Source organism: Nerophis ophidion, linkage group LG08 (assembly GCF_033978795.1).
Source record: "Nerophis ophidion isolate RoL-2023_Sa linkage group LG08, RoL_Noph_v1.0, whole genome shotgun sequence".
Lineage (NCBI taxonomy): Eukaryota > Metazoa > Chordata > Actinopteri > Syngnathiformes > Syngnathidae > Nerophis > Nerophis ophidion.
Genome location: NC_084618.1, coordinates 59,509,816 through 59,525,504, shown reverse-complemented (window position 1 = coordinate 59,525,504; position 15,689 = coordinate 59,509,816). Strand labels below are relative to the sequence as shown.

The 15,689-nt window shown below is 38.9% G+C and overlaps 1 long non-coding RNA gene across 1 annotated transcript in view; it reads right to left on the bottom strand.

The window, feature by feature from the left end:
• The window catches only part of LOC133557098 (uncharacterized), a 37,792-nt gene extending 22,532 nt beyond the window's left edge, over positions 1-15,260 (bottom strand). The window contains exons 1-2 of the long non-coding RNA XR_009807690.1: positions 15,223-15,260; positions 13,518-13,595 (exon numbers count right to left, since the gene is read on the bottom strand). This is a non-coding gene — a long non-coding RNA (uncharacterized LOC133557098). The remainder of the gene's footprint in view (positions 1-13,517; positions 13,596-15,222) is intronic.
• Between the last annotated feature and the right edge of the window lie 429 nt (positions 15,261-15,689).

Sequence of the window (15,689 nt, the reverse complement as noted above, 5' to 3'; positions counted from 1 at the left end):
TGAAATTGTGATAATGTTCCCCTTTAAGTTTAAAATACCATTCTAAAGGGAAACATGTATACATGGATGGCGCCGACCGTGTTGTCAATCCTCTTGGTGACTTCTTTTGTAAACAGCTACTAGCAAGAAGTCTAATGACTTTTCCTGGGGATATTGGCGACATATTTGTGTTTTGGAGACTCTGAGGTGAAAACAAGCATCAGTCACCATGCTCAGCAAGCAGTGACGGGTGCTGCCGGTCAGCTGGTGCCACTACACTAGAAGCAGAGGAGAATGCTACGCTGGCAAATTTTACTGATTCAATGTTGTCAACAAAGAGGCATCGTTACAGCAAAGATACACCAACTGTACTACACAAAAAAGAGCATCAACTTGCAACAACAGACTAAATGTGAATTTATTTTGCTTCCCGGAGAAAGTTGGACATTTGTAAGTAATCACAACCAGCTGGGATTGCGTTGTATCAAAAAAGAGATCTGAAAAAGGTAAACAAACATTTTTGTTTCAACAACTGTTGAAGAGTAAATGGTGCACTATGTTACGTTGTATATCAGTGTGTTTACTACATTATCAATTAGTACCTGTAACTTGTTTGCAAGTGTTGCAAAATGCAAATACTTTTAAAATGTGCACTTCATTTTTACAATAATTCTTTTTCAGTTTTCAGTTACAGTTTATTTCGAACATTCATATGATACAATGTAATACATCACGTATTTGTACTTGTTTCATTACAGCACATTAGAAAAGGAGTAGGAAGAAGCAGAGTTTATTCAATCCTACCCCTTTTCATACCATAGCAATTTTATCTCATTTCCTTGTTCTCTGTTTGTAACAGATCAGTGAATAAAAAAATAATAAATAGATATAACAAAAGTAAGTAAACAAATATTAAATACATAAATAATAATTGGCTCATTGTTTAAAGGTTCAAGATCATTTGTGAACACTTCTAGTTTGAACTGTCTCTTAAAGGGGAACATTATCACCAAACCCATGCAAGCGTCAATATATACCTTGATGTTGCAGAAAAAAGACCATGTATTTTTTTAACCGATTTCCGAACTCTAAATAGGTGAATTTTGGCAAATTAAACGCCTTTCTGTTTATTGGTCTTTTAGTGATGACGTCAGAACGTGACGTCACCGAGGTAACACACCCACCATATTCATTTTCACATTACAAACACCGGGTCTCAGCTCTGTTATTTTCCCTTTTTTCGACTATTTTTTGGAACCTTGGAGATATCATGCCTCGTCGGTGTGTTGTAGGAGGGTGTAACAACCCTAACAGGGAGGGATTCAAGTTGCACCACTGGCAAGAAATTTGCCGCCAGACCCCCATTGAATGTACCAGAGTGTCTTCACATTTTACCGGCGATGCTAAGACAGACATGGCACAGAGATGTATGGATAACCTGCAGATGCATTTGCAACGATTAAGTCAACGAAATCACAAAGGTGAGTTTTGTTGATGTTGTTGACTTATGTGCTAATCAGACATATTTGGTCACGGCATGACTGCCAGCTAATCGATGCTAACATGCTACGCTAATCGATGCTAACATGCTATTTACGCTAGGTGTATGTACATTTGAAACTAGATACCCACATTTAATGCGAAACCAACACTTACCAATCGACGGATTTAAGTTGCCCCAGTGTCACAAGATGCGAAAGTCCTGATCGTTTGGTCCGCACATTTTACCGGCGATGCTAATAAGGCAGCCATGCTATAGGCCACTTCATTAGGTACACTCATGCTATGGCCGAATAGCGTCAATAGCTATTCGCTCAATAGCTTCAGTTTCTTCTTCAATTTAGTTTTTGCTATCTGCCTCCATACTCCGACCATCTGTTTCAATACATGCGTAATCTGTTGAATTGCTTAAGCCGCTGAAATCCCAGTCTGAATCCGAGCTAATGTCGCTTTATCTTGCTGTGGTAACCGCCATGTTGTTTGTATTGGCAGTCCTGTATGACGTCACAGGGAAATGGATAGTGGTTTCGAAGATAGCGAAAATAAGGCACTTCAAAGCTTTATTTAGAGATATTCCGGGACCGGTAAAATTTTGAAAAAAAAGTTAAAAAAATACAACAAGCCACTGGGAACTGATTTTTATTGTTTTTAACCCTTTTGAAATTGTGATAATGTTCCCCTTTAAATTGAATCATATTGGTTCTTTGTTTGACTTCCTTTTTTAAGCCATTCCTTAATTTAATTACACATACTGAAATGCTAAAGGTCTTAAGTGTTGTACGAGCATACAAATGTTTTAAATTAGATTTTCCTCTAAGGTTATATTTCTCCTCTTTTGTTGAGAAGAATTGTTGTACATTCTTGGGTATCAGGTTATAGTTTGCTTTGTACATCATTTTAGCTGTTTGCAAATGCGCAAAGTTGTTAAATTTAAATATTTTGGATTGAATAAATAAAGGATTTGTATGTTCTCTAAATCAAATATGTATTATTATTAGTCATTTCTTTTGTTACTATTTGTATTAGCTTATTTGTGTTCTCTCCTGAACCAAACGCAGTTGTATCATCTGCAAATAATACCAACTTTAAGTCCTTTGTAACTTAACAAATATCGTTTATACAAAGATTGTACAATTTTGTTCCAAGTATTGATCCCTGAGGTATTCTACAAAATGCATTCAGCTCTGTAGAAGTGGGTTCGCCTATCTTCACGTAATGCTTCCTGTTGGTTAAGTAGCTTCTAACCCAGTTCAAAACAAACCCCCTGATGCCATACCTTTTCTAATTTTTTTATTAAGATAATGTGAATAATTGTGTCAAATTCTTTTGTTAAACCCCTAAACACTGCAGCAGCACATTTTTTTGCTATCCATTGCACTGGTGATCTCTTCCCTTGTTTCGATCAATGCCATTGGTGTTGGTTCTCTATCCGTATTGGTGTTGAATTTTTATTCATGAATTTTTCCAATCTGTTTGGCAAAAAAATTCCAAAACATTTTCAACAAGTTTTGAGCAAATCAATGACTTGCAGCTCAGTAAAACATTTAGAAAAATGTTACTGTATGACATTCTGACTCCTAAATTGCATTTGTACCCAAATTTTGGGGTATATTCTTCAGCAAATGTTATGGTCAGTGGTTATATGTGTATATATATATATATATATATATATATATATATATATATATACACAGTATATATATATATACATACATACATATACACAGTATATATATATATATATATATATATACATACATACATATACACAGTATATATATATATATATATATATATATATATATATATATATATATATATACATACATACATATACACAGTATATATATATATATATATATATATATATATACACACAGTATATATATATATATATACATACATACATATACACAGTATATATATATATATATATATATATATATATATATATATATATATATATTATATGCTGCACCCATAAGTGTGTTTCTATCTAAATAGAACCTAGTCATGGCTCGATGTTGGGCACAGATGTTAGCATCAACCCCCCGCACCATAAAAAAAAAAAAAAACTTTCACACCTGGCAACTCTCAAGCACAACTTGGCACCAAAAGAAGCGGCAAAGGTTTGTGTGTCATTGACCTTTCACCTCCTGTGATGTCAATGAACCTCTCGTCCAATTAAACGATGGAAGCTTCCCTTTCGACTTGTCCAGCTCCAAGACAAATGATTCTATCAGAGTTTTTTTTTTTTTTTGAACTGCAAACAAAATGAGTGGCATGACTGGAAGTCATTTGAGTATGAGTTGTTGGTGCCTTAGTGGCTCCACACACAAAGTATGTCAGTACGTTGCTATCATGGACTTAAAATATGATTGACTGTGAGCGGAGTTGGCACGCTGAAATGACAAGGAATCATATTGTATTGCTTTGCATATGAAGCAGATTAATGGCAATATGTTCGAGACCCAGTGGGCCAAGAAAAATAGTGAGAGCAAGCCGCACATCCACAGGCCTTGCTATTTTTAAAGCCGCATTTGGCCTTGGCGCTGCAGTGCGAACCACAGCAAAGGCTGCTCGATCCATCATGGAAGCCAAGCACAAAGACAATGTCAAAGGCTGGAGCCTCAAAGCGCCAACAGGGCCAAATAATGTATTTTTACTTTTCGGTTTTTGCCTACAGTGTCTTGCAAGCTTGACTTCGGTGTGCTTTGTCCTGATTTCAGCCAGGTCCTTCATGAAGCTTGACCTGGTCGGTGGACTAACCCCCTGACCCTCAGGAGAAGACTGACCCCTGCTTACAAAGTGTTTGTTCTTACTGTCAGCCTTCAATTGAGGATAATTGTCTCTTTTAGATCTCAGAGGGTCTGTGATCTGCCATCCATTGAGCCCAAAAGGAGGTTATGTTTCACCTAAGGAACGGGGTGGAAGGCGGGGAGCTTCAACAAGGACCGCCTTGACATTGAGGTAAACATAGCATCAACATCAAAAGGTTAAAAGGAGATACCTGAGAAAAGATGTGAGGAATGTGCAATGCACGACAACTATTCAAACATTGTGACTTTTTAGGTAGAACATCAGCTTGTAACATTTGCAATTATTTAATCCATTAGGAATTGGGTTGGACCCCTGTTTCCCCAAAGACACATAATGCCTCTGATATATTAATGTATGCTTTCCGTGCCTGTCCCACCTAGGCCTACAGTCCAACCTCTCAAAATACCATAATTTAAGCAACCACATGACCATTGCTGGAGAATTACCATACATAAACACATTTATGCACTACTGGGCATTGATAAATCAACATTCATTCATCATTTTCTGTCGCATTTAAAAATCAATAAACCCGCATCAGCAATTAAAATGTATCTTATGTGGTACTGTCAAAATTAAAATTGCAAAAAACATATTAAACGTGAAAATATAAAGGAATAAAATATTTCAACTCACAATTTGTAAGACCCATTCGATGCCGTATAAGCCAATGGTACCCCTAGTGGTCGGATGATTTGAGTGGAAATGGCGGGCATCTCACCATTTCATCGCCGGAACAGCTGAGCTCACAAGATGTAGTTTCTCTTTAAATATCCTTGAAAATTGCCTTGCAAATATACAAACCCCGTTTCCATATGAGTTGGGAAATTGTGTTAGATGTAAATATAAACGGAATACAATGATTTGCAAATCGTTTTCAACCCATAATTAGTTGAATATGCTACAAAGACAACATATTTGATGTTCAAACTGAAAAACTTTTTTTTTTTTGCAAATAATCATTAACTTTAGAATTTGATGCCAGCAACACGTGACAAAGAAGTTGGGAAAGGTGGAAATAAATACTGATAAAGTTGAGAAATGCCCAATAAACACTTATTTGGAAAATCCCACAAGTGTGCAAGCTAATTGGGAACAGGTGGGTGCCATAATTGGGTATAAAAGCAGCTTCCATGAAATGCTCAGTAATTCACAAATAAGGATGGGGCGAGGGTCACCACTCTGTAAGCAAATTGTTGAACAGTTTTAGAACAACATTTCTCAACGAGCTATTGCAAGGAATTTAGGGATGTTACCATCTACGGCCCGTAAAATCATCAAAAAGAGAAATCACTGCACGTTAGCGATGATATTACAAATCTTTGATCCCTCAGGCGGTACTGCATCAAAAACCGACATCAATGTGTAAAGGATATCACCACATGGGCCCAGGAACACTCCATAAAACCACTGTCAGTAACTACAGTCGGTCGCTACATCTGTAAGTGCAAGTTAAAACTCTACTATGAGGGTCACTGGTTCAAATCCCACCTAGAACCAACCTCGTCACGTCCGTTGTGTCCTGAGCAAGACACTTCACCCTTGCTCCTGATGGGTGCCGGTTGGCGCCTTGCATGGCAGCTCCCTCCATCAGTGTGTGAATGTGTGTGTGAATGGGTAAATGTGGAAGTAGTGTCAAAGCGCTTTGAGTACCTTGAAGGAAGAAAAGCGCTATACAAGTACAACCCATTTATCATTTATTTACTATGCAAAGCCAAACCCATTTATCAACAGCACCCAGAAACGCCGCCCACTTCGCTGGGCCTGAGCTCATCTAAGATGGATTGATGCAAAGTGGAAAAGTGTCCTGTGGTCTGACGAGTCCACATTTCCAATTATTTTTGTAATCTGTGGCCGTGGTGTCCTCCGGAACAAAGAGGAAAATAACCATCCGGATTGTAATAGGCGCAAAGTTCAAAAGCCAGCATCTGTGATGATATGGGTGTGTATTAGTGGCCAAGGCATGGGTAACTTACACATCTGTGAAGGCACCTTTAATGCTGAAAGGTACATACAGGTTTTGGAGCAACATATGTTGTCATCCAAGCAACGTTATCGTGGTTATTTCAGCAAGACAATGCCAAGCCACGTGTTACAGCAGTGTGGCTTCGTAGAAAAAGAGTGTGGGTAATATCATGGCCCGCCTGCAGTTCAGACCTGTCTCCCATCGAAAATGTGTGGCGCAGTATGAAGCGTAAAATACGACAGCGGAGACCCCGGACTGTTGAATGACTGAAGCGCTACATAAAACAAAAATGGGAAAGATTTCTACTTTCAAAGCTTCAACAATAAGTTTCCTCAGTTCCCAAACGTTTATTGAGTGTTGTTAAAAGAAAAGGTGATGTAACACAATGGTGAACATGCCCTTTCCCAACTACTTTGGCACATGTTGCAGCCATGAAATTGTACGTTAATTATTTGCAAAAAAAAAAATAAAGTTTATGAGTTTGAACATTAAATATCTTGTCTTTGTAGTGTATTCAACTGAATATGGGTTGAAAATGATTTGTCAAATCATTGTATTCCGTTTATATTTACATCTAACACAATTTCCCAACTCATATGGAAACGGGGCGTGTATATCTGCCACCTAATCAACGTGGGTCCACACTTCCCGCTTCCTGCTAAATAGCAACTTGTGATTGGATACGTACTTTGGAATGACAAGTTTTATATTTTAGTTTCTTCAAAATAGCCACCCTTTGCTCAGATTACCTTGAAAATCCGGGGGAGAAGGCGTAAATCTCGCGCCCGGCCGTACTCATATCCGCAGCAGGTCTCCAAGGTAAACCGCCTCTGGCATGTTAGCTGCTAGCTAGCGAGATGCTAACCATCCGCCATCGGCAGCGTTTTAGCTACTTCTAAATCACTAATCCTCGCCTCCATGGCGACAAATAAAGTATGTTTCTTACAAGTAACATTATCACTGTAGGACGAAGAATAGCTAAACATGCTTCACTACACACCGTAGGAGGATACAATAGCTCACCGGATGCCTTTACTGAATGTAAAAAAATGCCATGAGTGGATCTCCACTTGACATCCACTGTAATGATACCAAGTACAAGAGCGTATCTAGTCTATACTACTTGGATACTCACTTGGGAATGACAAGTGAGTATCGAATCACCGTTTCGCTAACATCAGGCTACCTAGACTGGCTACTGTCAACAACTTGTGATCTGATTTGTTATCGCAACTGTCTATCAACTGTATGTGTTCTCAAACTCATCCTCTAACGGATCTGCTGATCTGCGTAGCACCGCCGCGGCTCAAACCAGTGAGTATCCAATTACAGGACACGTAAATGTCACATTCAATGTGAGGCCATCTCGAAGATCTTACTGACAACTGGTGATCTGATCGGCTATCGCAATTACCTATCAACTGTATGTGCCCGTTCACTTAGAGTGCATAGACACTTGCATTGTTGATTCTGAAGACCCCGGGTCGATTTCATACAGCATGGCAACATAAGCTAGCTGAATTCTGATTGGATACAAACAACAGCACAACCCGAGGGTCCCTGGTTCAAATCCCACCTAGTACCGACCTAGTCACGTCCGTTGTGTCCTAAGCAAGACACTTCACCCTTGCTCCTGATGGGTGCTGGTTGGCGCCTTGCATGGCAGCTCCCTCCATCAGTGTGTGAATGTGTGTGTGAATGGGTAAATGTGGAAGTAATGTCAAAGCGCTTTGAGTACCTTGAAGGTAGAAAAGCGCTATACAAATACAACCCATTTATCATTTATAATATGACATGAAGATAATAATATTTCTATATAGTAAAAATGACTCTCATCTTTAATTATGATCATGATTTCTGGTTATGTTGAGGCCAGCAGAGAAGGCCTTGCTGGCCCACCACTGCCAACATGTATGTATGGATGTGTACTAACTCTGGAACACTACAGTGTGACCCCTCTCCCTTCAGGAACTGGGTTGCATGGCAGTTTTCTAACATAATATTGAAACCAAACACACCTTCAGGATGACAAATGCCTTGATGGAGTGGCCAAGTACGTCTCCAAACCTGAACCTAGCTGAGCAGCGGTGGCCCATTCTCAAGCAGAAGGAGGAGCGCGAGATGTCAGTAACTCTATACTGCCATGCAAGCTATACACTGACTACTCCAAAAAATATTCAAGTATTGTCTCTCACAAAGACACTCCACTTCTAACTTTCTAAATATTTAATCCTCAGTTAGACAAGATCCCTTTTTCCTCAATGACACATGATGCCTCGGATTTTGCACAATTCTGGGCCATTCGAACGAAACGGTATCATTTACATTACCAGGATTTCAATTTTTTTTATTATAAATGAACCATAAAATTACCTGTAAAATATTTGTTCATTACGCAGTGTTATGCACATTGATTTGATTATATATTCATTTATATATATATATATATATATATATATATATATATATATATATATATATATATATATATATATATATATATTTATATATATATATATATCAAAGATGAATATAAATTTGGCATTTGTTGCCTGTCCTTGCTTCCCAAAAATAAACTTGATCTAAAAATCAAATTTAAATCCTCTAGAAATTGTATACATTTTTAGGGCTGTGAAAAATAAGGTAACGCCTGTGATTAATCAAAAAATTTACATCAATCAATCAATGTTTACTTATATAGCCCTAAATCACTAGTGTCTCAAAGGGCTGCACAAACCACCACGACATCCTCGGTAGGCCCACATAAGGGCAAGGAAAACTCACACCCAGTGGGACATCGGTGACAATAATGACCCAGTGGGACGTCGGTGAAAATAATGACTATGAGAACCTTAGAGAGGAGGAAAGCAATGGATGTCGAGCGGGTCTAACATGATACTGTGAAAGTTCAATCCATAATGGATCCAACACAGTCGCGAGAGTCCAGTCCAAAGCGGATCCAACACAGCAGCGAGAGTCCCGTTCACAGCGGAGCCAGCAGGAAACCATCCCAAGCGGAGGCGGATCAGCAGCGCAGAGATGTCCCCAGCCGATACACAGGCAAGCAGTACATGGCCACCGGATCGGACCGGACCCCCTCCACAGGGGAGAGTGGGACATAGAAGAAAAAGAAAAGAAACAGCAGATCAACTGGTCTAAAAAGGGAGTCTATTTAAAGGCTAGAGTATACAAATGAGTTTTAAGGTGAGACTTAAATGCTTCTACTGAGGTGGCATCTCGAACTGTTACCGGGAGGGCATTCCAGAGTAATGGAGCCCGAACGGAAAACGCTCTATAGCCCGCAGACTTTTTTCGGGCTTTGGGAATCACTAACAAGCCGGAGTCCTTTGAACTCAGATTTCTTGCCGGGACATATGGTACAATACAATCGGCAAGATAGGATGGAGCTAGACCGTGTAGTATTTTATACGTAAGTAGTAAAACCTTAAAGTCACATCTTAAGTGCACAGGAAGCCAGTGCAGGTGAGCCAGTACAGGCGTAATGTGATCAAACTTTCTTGTTCTTGTCAAAAGTCTAGCAGCCGCATTTTGTACCAACTGTAATCTTTTAATGCTAGACATGGGGAGACCCGAAAATAATACGTTACAGTAGTCGAGGCGAGACGTAACAAACGCATGGATAATGATCTCAGCGTCTTTAGTGGACAGAATGGAGCGAATTTTAGCGATATTACGGAGATGAAAGAAGGCCGTTTTAGTAACGCTTTTAATGTGTGCCTCAAAGGAGAGAGTTGGGTCGAAGATAACACCCAGATTCTTTACCGTGTCGCCTTGTTTAATTGTTTGGTTGTCAAATGTTAGAGTTGTATTATTAAATAGAGTTCGGTGTCTAGCAGGACCGATAATCAGCATTTTCGTTTTTTGGCGTTGAGTTGCAAAAAGTTAGCGGACATCCATTGTTTAATTTCATCAAGACACGCCTCCAGCTGACTACAATCCGGCGTGTTGGTCAGCTTTAGGGGCATGTAGAGTTGGGTGTCATCAGCATAACAGTGAAAGCTAACACCGTATTTGCGTATGATGTCACCTAGCGGCAGCATGTAGATGCTGAAGAGTGCAGGGCCAAGGACCGAACCCTGGGGAACTCCACACGTTACCTTAACGTAGTCCGAGGTCACATTGTTATGGGAGACACACTGCATCCTATCAGTAAGATAAGAGTTAAACCAAGACAGGGCTAAGTCTGACATACCAATTCGTGTTTTGATACGTTCTAATAAAATATTATGATCGACGGTATCGAAAGCAGCGCTAAGATCGAGGAGCAGCAACATAGATGACTCATCAGAATCCATCGTTAGCAATAGATCATTAGTCATTTTTGCGAGGGCTGTCTCCGTGGAGTGATTTGCTCTGAAACCGGATTGAAAGGTTTCACATAGATTGTTAGACGCTAAGTGTTCATTTAACTGCTCCGCAACAATTTTTTCAAGAATTTTTGAAATAAAGGGAAGGTGAGACACCGGTCGGTAGTTTACCATGAGGTCAGGATCGAGGTTAGGTCTTTTAAGAAGAGGATGAATAACCGCTTTTTTGAATGCTAGGGGAACAGTGCCCGAGGAGAGTGATAAGTTTATAATATTTAGCACTGATGGACCTAATAATACAAAGAGCTCCTTGATCAGTTTCCCAGGAAGAGGGTCAAGTAAGCATGTTGTCTGTTTTATTCCATTTACACGTTGTAACAATTCCTCTAATGTTATTTCCTCAAAACGAGAGAAACTATTTTGGAGGGCAGTATCCGCCGTATATACCATCGTATCAGTGTTAATAGAACCCCGTTGTAGCTGGGACGCATTGTCTTTAATCTCCTTTCTAATGACTTCAATTTTCTTACTAAAGAATTGCATAAAGTCATCAGCTGAGTGGGTTGAGCTACTGGAAGGGGTCCCTTGTTGGGTTAGCGATGCTACCGTACTAAACAAAAATTTAGGATCGTTTTTATTACGGTGGATGAGATTTGAGTAATATTTAGCTTTAGCTGAGGTAAGCATGCGTTTACAAGTTATTAAACCATCACTCCATGCTTGATGGTGCACCTCAAGTTTAGTTGTGCGCCATTTGCGTTCCAGCTTTCTACATAATAATTTCTGAGCTTTAGTTTCTTCTGTAAACCACGGGGTGCGCTTTTTTGGAGCCTTTTTTAACTTTAGCGGTGCTATACTATCAATGGTTTCGCGCAGGGTGTACATTTGCATTAATCATGTACATTATACGCAGATTGATTTTCGACTGTCGTGTTACTGTACAGTAACGAGAAAGTTCCTGGTCCAAAACCCGCCACCTCCATCCCAGTCACTGCTGTTGTGTCCTTGGGCAGCACACTACGCCCAAATTGTCCTCTGGGTTGGCTGCACATGGAAGCTTCACCGACTGAGAAGCTGAACCATGACGAGCCAGATACGGACCTGAAGAAAAGACTCGTCAATTTTGTACAGGTACATATGTTGTACACGTGACTATAAAGATCTTCTTTATCTTCTAATTACCGGAAACATTTGATGCACCACCTTAAATAATTTTCTGCAGCTGGGTATGGGTGATCACCACCATTCATCTAATTTTACTTGACTTTCACTACAACACAACATCCTAGATGATATAAACAGAGTAGCAATCACCATGTTTTGTTGTCAGCTCAATGAGGAGATGATGTGCAAAAGAGAAGGTGAGTGGCTAAGGTTAAACTTTTAACCAGTCATTATCTCTCAAATGGTTGTTCATAGACGTATACATGTGTATATTGACAATGAAATGCTTTTCTATTGTATATCTTATCAATACTTGTACTGCTGCTGCTTCAAAACCTTGCGATCCACATTGCTAACGTAATAAAAGAGTATGATACTAACTGGCCCATTGCCGAAAAATGTAGGCACGGATCCAATTAAAATAAGTTTTTGGGAAAATAATTTTTTATTTCGCCAAAGGACAGTGATGCTGTTATCTTACATTAGAAGGCTAAGCTATCTACACAACAAATCGAGCTAACATTGCTTATGCATAATTCACAAATTTATAACCTGCTGTTATTACTTACTGTTTTATTGTCTCCTCCATTGCCACAAATTGTAGGCACTGAGCCCATCATTAAAAGCAGTTTTTCGGAAAATACATTTTTTGTGAAGGTTTGTGGGTGAAGCAGGACTCCTGTTGGCACTGTGACTTCATCACAGTTGAAAGCACATTGCCATGAATCATCAACGTTAAAAGTAAGACAATTTTTACTTCAGATGAGGCTGAAAGTTTGTGTAGTGACTTGTGCTGGTTAAAGGGTAACTGCACTTTTTGTGGAAATCTTCCTTTTGTTTACAATCACAAGAACACATTTTTTTAGGATTCTAAAGAAGGTCAAAAACACTTGCAAAATGTGGCTAATGGGAGTCACCGTTGTAACCTTCAAAGCCCTCTATTAGTGTTTTATATACACACTGCAAATGTATATTCAATGTAGTAACAGACAAGTTTACAATATGTAATATGTACAATATCTAACATATTTGGTCATTTTAAACATTACCGAAACTATTTCCTCAGCACATTTAATTCTGTTTCCATAGCAATGCACTTCCGACTTCCAGCAACAAATGTGTGTGTTGTAATCATGGCAGACTTGGTATTAGACGACAAAGATGGAAATTTTTGGACAAATGAGGATTCACAACTTTATCTTCCTGAAGCTGAATATACGGGGGATGAACTGCTGCTTATAGAAGAGAGCACAAAGCAAGAGTAAAATATTGGAGCGGACGGAAGTCGAGAAAGTGAGGTCGACGTAACTTGACGCTACAGATGTGAAACTTGGAGTCAAGCTATGCCGACATAGATGCTGTGTATATCCAAAATAAACCAGAAAAAAACGTCTCCATCCAGCTGGAACAAACGGGCAACTATCCATCGAGTGAATCACTATAATAATGACCAAGATACATGCAGCTAATAATAACAACAACAATAATAATAATAATTATTATTATTATTATTATTACAATAATAATAATAATAATGGTGACTTATCCAGGGACAAGCGGTAGGAAAATGGATGGATGGGATAATAAGACGAAGAACAAACCATGCTTGTTAGTACAACTACAGTACATACAGTACATGTGGGCTAATATTTTACATATTCTGTAATATGATTTTTCATGTTTTTCATCAGTACAGATTGATGTTCTATCACATTGTGTTGTGCATTACAAACTCGAAAGCGATTAAGAAGCTAGCTTACCTCTAGCGTGCGCCAGGCGATGCGTTACTTCGCTGGAAAAAGGGTTCCTCAGTGTTCGCTCTTCCAGTAAGATCTTCCCTGTGTTACAACAAACACCAATATGGTTATGTATGCAGATGACACAACTCTACCTTGAATGACCTAGAAAATTAATTAAATCAGGACCTGGAGGGAGTGTCACGCTGGGTAAATGATAGTGAACTTGAATATTGACAAAACAAAAAACATTCTTTTTGGATCCAAGCATATGCTTGTTGATGACCCTCAGCTTCATATTTCAATGTCAGATATACCTATTGAGCAGGTTAAAAAAGCAAAACTCCTTGGTGTGCTATTAGACTGTCAACTGTCATGGTCCGATCATATTGATGCTATTTTAATGAAATTGGGAAGAGGTTTAGCCATGGTCAGAAAGTGCTCCACCTTCTTCACATCCTCAACAATGGGTCAAGTCATACAGTTCTTGGTTTTCTGTCATCTTCATTACTGTCCTATAATATGGTCCGCTACAACTAAGTCTGACCTGAACAAACTGCAACTTGTTCAGAGCAGAGCGGATGGACTTAAATGTTCTTTACGCACTAATATTTCATTTATGCATTCACGCCTGTCCTGGTTGTATGTTGAACAAAATATGCATTGTAGTCCCCCTATATTCTTTGGAACTATCATGTTAGATCAATCAACAGATTACTTTTACAAACAGTTTTTGAAATCAACTAACAGACATATTCATGACACTAGGAATGCCAGCAAAGGCTATTTGGCACTTCCTGCTCCCAGAACCTCAAACATACAGTCAGGTATAGATTATCATTCTGGAAGGTGTTGGCATCTTACATTAATCTCTCACAAAGTAAATTGTCATTCAAGACAGTTTCGAAGATTGTTATGATCCGCTGCCCGTATTATATTCTGATTGAATTTTTGAGTCCCTCATGATATTTTTACACAATACCTTATATATTTAATCTTTTTTTTTTTTTTACATACATTGTAAAAATAAATCTGCATTTGTTGGGATTTGAAAAAAACACTGCCAGCTCAGTTGCCTGAATTTCCAGTGGTTTATACAGCATACTGAGAAGGCAAACAGCAGCAACTTTTTTTTTTACTGTAAGATTCTGGCAACTGAGCTGCCAGTTTTTTTCCAGTCAATTTTACAATGACAATATAAGTAGGGATTTTTTTGGAATCAGTTCCTAATGAATATTTAATTAAAAATTCAGGATGACCGTTTAAAATCTGGACAAATGATACGGATATTGTTTTATTTTCTTAATCCATCTGATTGCCGTAATTATGACACGCTGTCACATTGGCTTCAAGTGCCGCTGCTACGCATAAAAATAGACACTGGCAGAATCTGATAAACGAGTTTGGATAATCCCAATATTTCCTCCTCAAAAGTCCCTCAAAGTCACGCACGCTAATAGGAGTTACTGTCAGTTTGAAATGAACAGGCGTTACTCACGACAGCCGCCATTAATTGATTTACGTGGAACCCGACTTAAACAAGTTGAAAAAGCTATTCGGGTGTTACCATTTAGTGGTCAAATGTACGGAATATGTACTGTACTGTGCAATCTACTAATAAAAGTTTCAATTCAATCAATCAATCAATCAGTTTTCCTCTCAAACCATGCACATTTTTTTTAGTCAGTGGAAAGCATGCTCAACAAACAAATTGTAAGTTGTCACTCACCATGACTCTGCATGTGTGGCTAAAGGAGTCAAGGTGGGGCTGAAGGCTTTATGTAGCTGAGCACACCTGCTTTGACTAATTTGGCCTAATTTGGGCCAAACCATGACTGGAGCTGGGTGTTGCTGAGGGACACTGCTGAGGGACACTGGACATTTGAAAGTTGTATTGTCTAAAACTCAATACACTGTACAAAAATGACTGCTTTAAAATGCAAAAGTACTAAGTGAATACTTTTTAGACATGTGATGGTTATTTATGGTTACATTTACAGAAGAACTGTTTTCATAATTTCCCCTGTCAAATTGGTCCCAGCTAGTGGGCGGGGCTAAGGGCTATTTAACTAGGGGAAATGCCATTTTTCTGCAGTCTGCTGTCTGTTACTGCCAGAGGAGGTTTTCTGTACTGAACTACTGAGATTGTGGGTGCACTGTCTTCCTGTTGTTGTTCACCTCTTGACACTTTTTGGG